At 37.2% G+C, this 12,541-nt stretch overlaps 1 protein-coding gene across 1 annotated transcript in view; it reads right to left on the bottom strand.

The window, feature by feature from the left end:
- Positions 1–12,541, bottom strand: part of LOC121869289 (inactive tyrosine-protein kinase transmembrane receptor ROR1-like) — a 176,111-nt gene that overhangs the window by 7,495 nt on the left and 156,075 nt on the right. The window lies entirely within an intron of this gene.

Raw genomic sequence — 12,541 nt, 5'->3', positions numbered from 1 at the left:
AGCGGTTTTACCTATAAAATTGAGAATGCTATGACATAACTCCTGTGACGGATGAATACGGACTATTTCGCCTGGCGCATGAATATTGTTGTACGCGACCCACAACAAGAAACCCAGCGCCATCTTTTCTCTCATTGTGTAGCCAGTGCACCTGTTATTGTTGAATTCAAGTCTTTTGATGTGAAATTAGCGTTATTTGTATAACTATTTTGTTATACAAGTATACAATTGTAACAATAGATTCATCCAGCAGTGAAAGCTAATATGAACTAAGAAAGAAATTATAAAAGAAAGCGTGAGAATGGAAAAGCATTACGAAACTTTGTGATGAATATGGGATGGCTAAATCGACTATATGTACGATTTTGAAGAATAAGAGGTTAAAAACTGTGCAAGTGGCTAGAATCTTTAGACTTAGCAAAGCAAGGTGTAATGTGATTGAAGAGATGGAAAATTTACTCTTAGTGTGGATAAAGGAAAAAAATGGCAGGTGTAACATTAGTGAAGCTATAATTTGTGGCTAAACAATTGTTTGAGGACCTTAAAGCCAGACTCCCAGTGGAAGTGATAGTGATGTGCCAGTGTTTAGGGTACCTGCATGCTGAATAACACTAAGGTAAGATAAAGTACATTATTTTTTACATTTTTCCACAGAATTTTTTCAGTGTTAACGGGTTGTATTTGGGGCCTGGAATGGATTAATCCTACGAACGAATGCTATAATGAACGAGGTTCTGGAACCAATTACGTTCGTTATACATACTACTATTATATATATATATATATATATATATATATATATATATATATATATATATATATATATATATATATATATATATATATATATATATATATATATATATATATATATATATATATATATATATATAGTATACCACTTGGTCAATTGAACCCCAGAGGGTGCGTTAAAGTGAAAATCATGATTAAGTGAACAACAGAACATATAGGATTAATTCCAATAGAAACCGGCCAGCCCCAAACTCCACTTTTGAAGGCACATACCTATGTTGTAGTAAAAATAACATCTTAATTTTATGATGGTACATGCACACAATTAATACTTGAGAAATAGAAATACAGTGCCAAGTTAATGTCCATTCAAATAATGGACTCAACTCCTCCCCTAAGTTTTTGTTCTAATGGACACTTTTAGCAGGGTCTGGGTAAAAATCCAAAGTTGAAAATATGACCACCTTAATAGTATATATATATATATATATATATATATATATATATATATATATATATATATATATATATATATATATATATATATATATATATATATATATATATATATATATATATATATATATATATATATATATATATGGGTATGCTATAATCTAACGGATCCTACTACTAATATCCTTCATTTAACCTGTTTTACTTATAAAATTGAGAATGCTATAAATCTAACCCACAAATCTAACGATGAATAAACGGGATTTACGCCTGGCGATGAATATTGTTGTACCACGCACCCACAACAGAGACATCAGGCGCCATCTTCGTCTCATTGTGTAGCCAGCACCACTGTTATTGTTGAAATTTCGTCTTTTGATGGAAATTGCTATTTGTATAACTATTTTGTTATACAAGTATACAATTGTAAATAAGAGTCGTCCAAAGCGAGGAGAAAGCTAATAACCCTTGAAACTAAGAAAGAAATTATAAAGAAACGTGGAGAATGGAAGAAGCATTAAATCTTAGTGATGTATATGGGATGGCTAAATCGACTATATGTACGATTTTGAAGAATAAAGAGGAGTTAAAACTGTGCAAGTGGCTAAGAATTTTAGACTTAGCAAAGCAAAGTGTAATGTGATTGAAGAGATGGAAAATTTACTCTTAGTGTGGATAAAGGAGAAAGAAATGGCAGGTGGTAAATATTAGTGAAGCTATATTAGAGAAGGCCAGACAATTGTTTGAGGACCTTAAGCCAAGACTCCCAGTGGAAGTGGAAGTGATAGTGATGTGCCAGTGTTTAGGGTACCTGCATGCTGAATAACACTAGGGTAAGATAAAGTACCGTATTTTTTACATTTTCCAGAATTTTTCCAGTGTTATGTTGTATATTTGGGGCCTGAAACGGATTAATCCTATAATCGAACGACGCTATAACGAACGAGGTTCTGGAACCAATACGTTCGTTATAGCATACCCCATCAGATATATACATATACATACATATACATATATATATATACATATATATACATATACATATACATATACATATACATATACATATATATATATATATATATATATATATACACATATATACATATATATATACATATACATATATATATATATATATATATATATATATATATATACATATATATATATATATATATATATATATATATATATATATATATATATATATATATATATATATATATATATATATATATATATATACACACACACACACACACACACACACACACAGTGATCCCTCGGTTAACGAGATTTCGTTAACGATTTACCTTCCATAAGATTCTTAACTTCGGTTAACGAGCAATCCCTCGATTAACAAGTTTTTTACGAGCTGACCTCAACATGTTTTCGTTTGCATTTGTAGTATTAGTCCGCCAATACAGTAATCGGTTATAGGGCTTAAATTCCTTACTATTTTAGTAAATATCAAGAAGTTTATACTATTCAATAATTTTAAAAGTTTAATATTAAATTTTGTAGTCATTTTAACAATTATTGAACATAATTGAAGGTAAGGAAACTAGTTTCATGCATGCTTTTTTTCTGTTTGCAAGCAAATTATTGGTCATTTTGAAATTTATTTTACATATTGACAATATATAATGCGGTGCAGTGTTGATTTAAAGAAAATAATCTTGAATTACAGCAAGAGAACTAAAATTTTATAGGTGAAATGGCACCATGGGATGACTTCTCTTCCACCCCAATGCCTTCTCTTCTCCCTTCTTCTCCACCCCCATTCTAATTCCCATCATCATCATCCAGGAGCCTTCTACATACAAACCTCAAAGTAAGTGTACTTTCCTACCTTTTTTGTTGAATTTAGGCAATTTTTGGTGAGCTAGAACCAATTACCCAAAAACCCATTGAAACAATGGTTTCGGTTAACGAGTTTTTCGGTTAATGAGCAACCTGCTGGAACGGATTGTGCTCATTAACCGAGGGACCTCTCTGTGTGTGTAATAATAATAATAATAATAATAATAATAATAATAATAATAATAATAATAATAATAATAATAATAATAATAATAATAATAATAATAACAACAACAATAATAATAATAATAATAATAAACGGTTTATTGAAAAAGTTTGCAGCCCGAAGGCTAAAAATATACATTGGACATAAATGACTTATTACATACATTGGTGGTTTAACAAAAGCCTTCATTAGAGAAAGGTGAAGGAACATACAGTGAACATACAGATATGTGTGTGTGTGTGTTTTCCACAAATAGGGTACCACCCAAACGCCAGCACGTCCTTCCTCATTGTGAAGCCGTTACATTATGAACGGACAATGGAGGTGTTCGGTGGAAGTGAGGTCAAAATAACAAAGGATGGCCAAAGACACCTACGTGCAGTAATTGGCAAGACGGACTTCAAGACCGAGTACGTAACGGGAAAGGTGAATGAGTGGGTTAGGGAAATCTAAGCTCTGTCTGAGATTGCTAACAAAGAGCCACATGCGGCTTTTGCGGCATTCACCCATGGAGTCGAGCATCGCTGGAACTACCTGATGCACGCGATCCCTGATATCGGACCCCTTCTCCACCCTCTGGAAGAAGTTACCAGCGTCAATTTCATTCCCAAATTTGTGAAACACCCCAGCAGAAAGATCACTCCTTGCACTACCACCGAGACTGGGAGGAATGGGACTGACCAATCCAGAGGAGATTGCTGCCACCGAGCATCAAAACTCAGTTAAGCTCATGGAAGCCCTCACAGACCACATAATAGCTCAGAATGCAAAAGGGGAGGTGGATAAAAGTGAAGTAAACAAGATTTCAAGGTCCATTACGACAGAACGACAGCACGGCCAAAGCGATAAGTTGCAGCAACTGTTGCCGCAAGTACCAGAAAATTTGAAAAAAAAAGTAGCTATAGCACAGGTGGTGGGCGCCTCGAACTGGTTAACTACGTTACCGATGAGGGCAAATGGTTTCAGTCTCAATAAACAAGAATTTACAGATGCCATTGCTCTAAGGTACGGTAGGCCAGTAGAAGGTTTGCCCTCCCAATGCATGTGTGGCTCTTCCTATGACGTCGATCACGCCATGGTGTGCAAGAAAGGGGGCTTCATATGCATGAGGCATGACGAAGTAAGGGATCTCACAGCAAATATGTTGAAGGAAATCTGCCGTCATGGTAAAATCGACCCTCCTTCCATTGGACGGCGAGATCTTCCAACATAGGACTTCAAACACATTCAACGAAGCCAGTGTTGACGTCAGTGCTCAAGGATTCTGGATGCGGGGACAGCGAGCCTTCTTCGACATCAGGATTTTTTATCCCGCATGTCACCATAACTTAGCTCTAGATGCTGCACACAGAAGGAACGAGAACGACAAGATAAGGGCATACAGGGAGAGAATTCAGAACATTTATTAAGGCAGCTTCACTCCTCTAGTGTTCACAACCTCTGGTGGGATGGGACCAAGTGCAAGATAGCAAGATGTTTCTACGCCAGACTCGCAGAGGTGATCTCCGAACAGAAGTAGCAGCCCAGAAGTTATGTTACAGCCTGGATGAGATGTCGACTGTCCTTCTCTCTGCTTCGGTCGGCTTTGCTCTGCCCCAGGGGAACGAGAGCTTCGGCTCCAAAGCCGACAACAGCTGCAGATATTGACTATGAGGCTACAGTCACCGAATGCCGCATAGATCTGCAGCTCAACTAATTCAACACAGCTAGGATAGCGAAGGTGTGGCTATTGGGGGAGGCTGGAGGCCAGGTAAAAAAAAAATAAAAATAAAAAAAAGTAGTAGTAATAATAATAATAATAATACAGCTGCTCCCCAACTTACGGCGGGGTTAGGGACCGACATCCAGGTCGTAAGTCGAAATGGTGGTAAGTCAGAAATGCTTAAATAATACATAGAAAATCTAAAATGGTGTCTCTTTTTCTTCTCAGCACCACAAAACACTCACTTTTAAGCTTGCCAGCCATTTTAAAGTGAATTACAGATGAAAATTTTGTCTGTGTACTGACTTTGTGACTCAAAAATACATAATTTGACCAAATTTTGGTACGACTGAGGCAGGTCGTAAGTCGGGGAGTCCCTGTAATAATAATAAACCATAAAGAAATAAAATAAAAAATGATCACGAGTGAGAAACAATATATGTACAGTATATTGTGTTGTCAATGGTAAGAGAAATAATTGAGACCCTGCAATTGTGTGTAAATGAGGCAGAAAGTTGCAACCTGGGACTTTGTCACAATTTTCATGATGCCATATGGCAGCAGGGTCTACCATTAGACAATACATTATGATTCCAATATCTTCCCAGGCGGTAGTACCTCCCTGTTTGGCAGCTGCCTACAGTACATACATATTTTAAGAAATGGGAAAAAAAATCTTATAAAAAGAACATTTCCTCACAGTGGTCTTATCAGATTTGCTTTAGGCCTACTGAGAATGTAAGCAGGCTGGGAGGAGGGAAGGGGGTGAGGCTGATCGGGTGTTGCCACATTTATTTACCGATTCAGTACAGTAAACCCTTGTTATTCGCAGAGGATTTGGTTCCATGGAATGATGCAAATAGGCAAAATCGCGAATAGCAAATTATACTACCTTAGTGTAATACTGTATACCAAGCAATAGACAAGCCACGGCAGCACCCATCCCCTATTTTAACTTATCTAATAATTCTACTTTCTTTGTCAGGGCCATCACTGACTTCTGTCTTTTACACTTCACTCTACTAGCATCACTGACATTTAGCAGTCTTTTAGGGGCCATTTCACACAGAAACACTAAAGTTTTGAGAGCACAACACGAGATGCTGCATCACAGGCAATGGTTGAGCGCAAGCAGAGGGAGAGGAGACACTGCGGGCGAGTGGGGTGACTCGTTGCGCAGCGGGGAAAAGGCTCGCAAGCTAGCCACCATAGCTGCCACCTGCTTACTGCGAATCGTCGAAATCACAAATTGCAAACCCACGAATGGCAAGGGTCTACTGTATTATATTCTCTCATGATCGGCCTCTTATAGTTTATGGTTCATCATGATTAACATAACTTCTTCAATAATAGAGAAAAAATACAATATGAAATTTGTAATATGATTTGAAAATAGAAGGATAAGCTGTATTGGAAGGCATTCACTCAAGATGCATTTGCGTGAGAGCTTTCAGCAAATAAGCTTACTGTAATGGCCCCTGTTTCATAAACAGAATGATTATATAAATGGGTTAATTACATATTGATTTACAGGTACTCCCTGACTTACGACGGGGTTAGGGACCGACATCCAGGTCGTAAGTCGGAAATGCTTATATAACACAGAAAATAAAAAATCGAAAATGGGGGTCTCTTTTTCTTCTCAGCACCACAAAACACTCACTTTTAAGCTTGCCAGCCATTTTAAAGTGAATTACAGATGAAAATTTTGTCTGTGTAGTGACGTTGGGACTCGAAAATATGTAATTTGACCAAATTTTGGTATGACTGAGGCAGGTCATAAGTGCGAGTGGACGTAAGTCGAGTAGGTCGTAAGTCGGGGAGTACCTGTATATACATAATCACCCCCTGTAACTTTCCACTGGCTATGAGGCATCATCTTGATATCACGTGATTGGCATCCTTCCTTTTAAGGTGCGACCAGAGACTGCTTAGGTCAGCGTTGAAGGGGCCAGCGCTTGGGGCAGTGACGCCCTGGGGCATCACTCTTACTCAACGACTCACACCAGTTGGAAGTCTTTAAGCAGGTCTATTTACATAGCCTCTGTCCTTCTCTTAACACTCATAGCTACAGTGATAAGTTACGGTTGATTTACACTTTGGAATTGTCTTAGTAGTTCCTAAATAAATGGATAAAAGACAATTGGGTTTTGCTACTAAAACCCAATATAATATAAACGTTCCAGCCTAGTGAAGTAGGCCTGGTACAATGTTATTTACTAGCTTTGAGTGATACATAATTGTCTCAATTTAGTCACTGTACACTTAGAAAAATTAATGAATAAAGCAGGGTATATGCAAATGTATAATTCTGTACACTACAATATTACTTATTACGTGAAGATAAATACACTACAATAATATTTATTAAGTTATGATAAATACACTAAATGTTACTTAAGTGATGATAAATGCACTACAATATTACTTACCATATTAAGTGATGATAAATACACTACAGTAGTATTTATTAAGTTCTGATAAATCACTACAATGTTACTTATGGTAAGTTATGATAAATACACTACAATGTTACTTAAGTGATGATAAATGCACTACAATATTACTTACCATATTAAGTGATGATAAATACACTACAGTAGTATTTATTAAGTTCTGATAAATCACTACAATGTTACTTATGGTAAGTTATGATAAATACACTACAATGTTACTTAAGTGATGATAAATACACTGCAAAATTACTTAAGTGATGATAAATACACTACAATAGTATTTATTAAGTGATGATAAATACACTACTGTAATGTACTTACAGTAAAACCCCACTTTACGCGTTTCCACGTTTACGCGGTACCCTGCCGAACACGGAATGTTCACTTTACGCGGTATATGTACTCTTTTCCACGGAGAGCGGCGCGGGCAGGATGCGCACAAGGTCGCCCAGTCATCAAAACATTACCGAGTTCTTCACCCGCCACAGCCGGCCCAAGTCAGTGATATTGATAGTGAGGATATGGACTTATACGGACTTTGAGGGGTTTGACAAAGAGGCCCTGCAAGCCTCTGTGGTGGATAGTGATACAATTGATACAAGTTGAGGGCCAATAATCTGCCCTCTGCCTCGGAACCAACCCCCCCATCCCCGTGTGCCCAGCCATCTTTTCTGCTAATGTAAGTGTTAAAAAACCTAATTTTATTGATATTTCTCTTAATTATTAACTGTGTGTGCATACCATCATAAAATTAAGAAGTTATTTTTAATACAACGTAGGTATTGTGTCTGAAAAAGTGGAGTCTGGGGGGTCGGCCCGGTCTCTATTTCAATTAATCCCATATGTTATGTTGTTCACTTTACGCGTTTCTCGCTTTACGCGGGCCGACGTGGGTTCAATTGACCGCGTAAAGTGAGGGTTCACTGTATTTACCTAGTGTTCAAGACAGACATTGTGGTAAGCAGGAGTGAAGGCGATAAGCCTATCAGCTGTTTGACCTTTGTAAAATGATTCATGGTGTTGAGTGTAGGATTCTTTTTTCAGGAAAGTTGATGCTTTTAGGATAATATTCTATCAACCTGGCACCAAATTAACTTAAATGATATGAGAATTATGGTGAAATTGCATAAAGACGTGTTAAAGGGATCTTGGGGGAGAGAGGGGGAGGGAGCCACCCACACGAGCTACCCCCACCTCCCCACTCCTCTGCCTGATGCTCCCAGATATACACTCATCTTCCACATGCAATATACCACTACACTTACTTGTTCTTATTTTTATCTTTATTGTACTGTATACAGTTTTCTCTTTATTCATTAGACAAATTCTGTGGTTACTTACATATTACATTTTACAGTAAATAACAATCATCTCGGCCCCTATGGAAGGAATTCCAGGAGAATAGTGGTTCACTGACATGCTGTGGTTGTTAGAGTTAGAGTCAGGCCAGGAATTTTTGGGGATTGATGCCATAAAATATTTAACAGGCATTCAGAAGACAGTAAATTTACCTAGGACTTTGAGAAAACAGTCGTGATTGGGTATTGGATTGGCCCTCTGAATTGCCAGTTAACTTTCTAAAAAAGAAAAAAATGTATTCGGTCTTATTTCTAATAAAATAAATTACGTTAAATTAAAGGCAGTGTCACACTAACAATTTTTGCAGAAATTCTCCCATTTTCTGATGTTTTATTCAAGAGTTGTTATCTTTAGTAAAGTGTATCATTCAAATGAAATACTGTATATTGTATCTGCCTGATTGGCTTGCACCAGTTTCATGCTCAAATCAAGATTCACACTAGATAATGAGGATATTTGTATAAAATAAAATATAAAGACACAAAAAATTACTAACGTTAATTCTAAAAGTATTTAGTATCAACTTTTAATAATTCTTTAAGAGTACATTATTTAATGGTGTTGATATTCCAAAATACATCTGACATGCTTGTTTACATGAGACGTGCCTGGGTTTACAGTTGATGAGCAAAGAATGACTGGATATGACAATCCTTGTAAATTGATGCAAAAAGTGCAAGTGTGAAGCTGCCTGAATTCTCCCTAACTTACATAATAATCATTAACATGAGTTCACCCAGTCTTTGATAAATGAAATGATATATATTGTACTGCTTCCTTAAAGCTGCAGTCACACTAGAGTTTTCCGTGCAATTAATCCACGATTGCATTTCATCTACAGGTAATAAGTCAACAGTAGGATCTGCACACTGGTCACACTGGCGAAAGGAACCATTGGCCAGGCGCCCAACTTGCGTGGCTAGTTTGAGCTCAGTTGGAGAGCAGGATGGCTTCATTATATGTTTCTATGGCAGCATTAACCGTAATTTGAGACTCTCTGCCCCAAGGAATACTAGCAGCATCCATCACGGGAATTTGGTGTGCATTTGTAGCGTCCAAGTGATGTTTCTTTACAAAAGTGATGAAAGTACTCTAAGAGTCAAATGAAATTCCCATTTTAATGTTTTCTTATTATTACAGCAAGTCCGCGCTTAACGTCGTCCCGTTGAACATTGTTTCGATACTACGTCGCTAAACTTTGGAGACCAAAAATTTGTTTCTCGTCCCGGTGATCCAACACAGGTGCTCCTCTACTTAAGAATGTTCAAGTTACAAACTTTCAGAGATACAAACATCATCACTGAGGGGGGTTACCTGCCAGAACAGGCATTTAATGTGGATGAAACTGGATTATTTTGAAGAAAATTCCAGAAAGAACAAATATTACCTCAGCGGAGAAGGGTGAGCCAGGTTTTAAGGCTGTATTAAAGGGTATAGCTGTACTAAATATCCATAATCTTTTCATTTTTTACAATATGTTTGGTATCTACAAGAGTAAAGTTGAACTTACAAACAAGCCTCAGGAACATAACTCGTTTGTAAGAGGAGCACCTGTACTACATCGTTTTGCGTCATCACGGACTACTTTCTACGGCGCATCACCCTCTCCCGTCTGGCCGCGCAACACTCTCTCGGCATGGCGCAGAGTCTACATGACTCATCACCCTCCTCCTCTCCCGCCCTCCTCCGCTCCCGCCATACTCCTCCCCTCCCGCCATCCGCCTCCTCTGCTTCACTACCCACCACACACTCGCTCTACCACCTCCACCCATCGGTGAGTACCAATACAAACTTAGTATTTGTATATGTATGCACTATTTTCTATAGAAATGGCAGTAATTTTATCTATATGTAATGTATTTCATGGGGTATAGGGAGGCTCAGGAACGTAACTCCCGTATTTTATCTATTTCTTATGGGGAAAATTGATCCACTTATCGTCATTTCGTATAACGTCGCATTTTTAGGAACGTAACCCTGACGTTAAGCAAGGACTTACTGTATTATATTTTATTTAGTATGAAATTTTGGCTCGTGTTTTGTTATTGAATTACACTTTTGATATTTTTTGTACATTTTAACATTAATAAGAAAAAATAAGAACGGTGTAAATTTTATTAATACTGTATGACAGACTCTATTGCAAATTTCAACCCACCGTACCATGGATTTCCAGTCGCTCCGTATCATCCCACTTTTGGCAACAAATAAGTTGTTGCTGAAGAAACAACTTGAGGAGTTCGTTGAAAAATCAACACTGGTGAATTTATTCTTGGTAGAAACTCCAGTGTGACTGCAGCTTAATTCTCATGAAGACAGAACCAAAATGAGATTATTGATAACCAAATATTTAGATGATTATTCATATCATACCACCTTTCTTTAAATAATAAAAGTAAAGGAAATATAAGCACAAACTAAAACTGTACCACAAGCCACACTTTGCGGTTCAACATTGTAATCAAACTGAGACTACTGTTTGGTGACGCATATTGCCCAAGCAATTATGGCCACCTTAATTCCTGGATCTTTCACCACCAAATTTCTTTCTAAGGCAATATTTGAATGCATGCTGTGAAGAGCAAGTTTGTGTAATAATAATAATAATAGCTGGTCTTTTGTTTCTCTATAAAATTCACTAAAGCTCAAAACACCACAAAGTCAAGGCTAACCCGAATATAAAAAACAAATACTACAAAAAGAAAGATTGCCAAAAGTGAGTTTGACTTGTATTCCTTGTATACAGTATCCATAAATTGTAATTTCTTAAACCCTATAATTCTCCATCATTTTCAGGATTATAAGCTTTCAAATATAGAAAGGTCTCAAGACGTTTCTTAATGGCCTCCACAGACATCAGCTACTTATGGACCCAGGCAATTGATTGTGCAATCTGGGTGCTGTATAAGAAAAGGATCTGGCAGGAAAGGCTCATTCCCGTACTGCTCTAGCCTCCTCAAGGCACGAGGGATCGTCACTACTATGCAATATCATTTCAGAATGTGTAATCAGAGGATTTAGCAGGTTGGCCAAATACTTAGGCTCACCAAACATAAGTGCCCTAAAAGTCATTAGGCAGAGTTTGAACTATATCCTATGTTTAATTGGAAGCCAATGCATTTCAATAAAGAATGGGGTAGTGGGAGCCCTCAGTGGGAGAGCAAAAATAAGCCTGGCAACCCTGTTCAAAACAGTTTGAACTTCTTCAGTTTATAATAAGGTAGGCAGACCCACAAAGTTACAATAGTCAAACCGAGACAAAATAAGTGAATGTAATAGAGTCATAAAACACTGTCTATCCAAAAATTGCTTTAAAATACAGTATATAGATTTCAAATAGGAAAGCTGCAACTCTTACCCTCTGAATCTATATGCTCTTAAAAAATCAGTTTTGAGTCAAAGTACACTACAAGATTACAAACAGAACTGACAGGAGAGAGTTGTACTTCCCCTAACTTTAAAAAGCAAAAATCATCTGTACTGTCACCCGTCCCATTTCCTCAGATGATGATGATCTCGATTTTATGATCATTCAGTTTTAATTTTTCTCCTAGCCTTACAAATCTTAACATCTTCTCAATATCCTCGACATTTATTATTTTCACATAAAGCTGTGTATTATCAGTACAGTAATGGTAGGCAACACCATGAGTATCCAGCCGAGATGCAAGACAACTGGTATAGACTAAACAAAAGAGGTCCCAAACTTGATTCCTGCGGGACCCAAACTGGAAAGGGTCGCCACAGCCCCATATGTGCCGAGTTACCAAGGTTTTACTGTAC

The sequence above is a fragment of the Homarus americanus genome, unplaced genomic scaffold (genome assembly GCF_018991925.1).
Source record: "Homarus americanus isolate GMGI-L3 unplaced genomic scaffold, GMGI_Hamer_2.0 scaffold36734, whole genome shotgun sequence".
Lineage (NCBI taxonomy): Eukaryota > Metazoa > Arthropoda > Malacostraca > Decapoda > Nephropidae > Homarus > Homarus americanus.
This window is presented reverse-complemented; position numbering and strand designations above follow the sequence as displayed.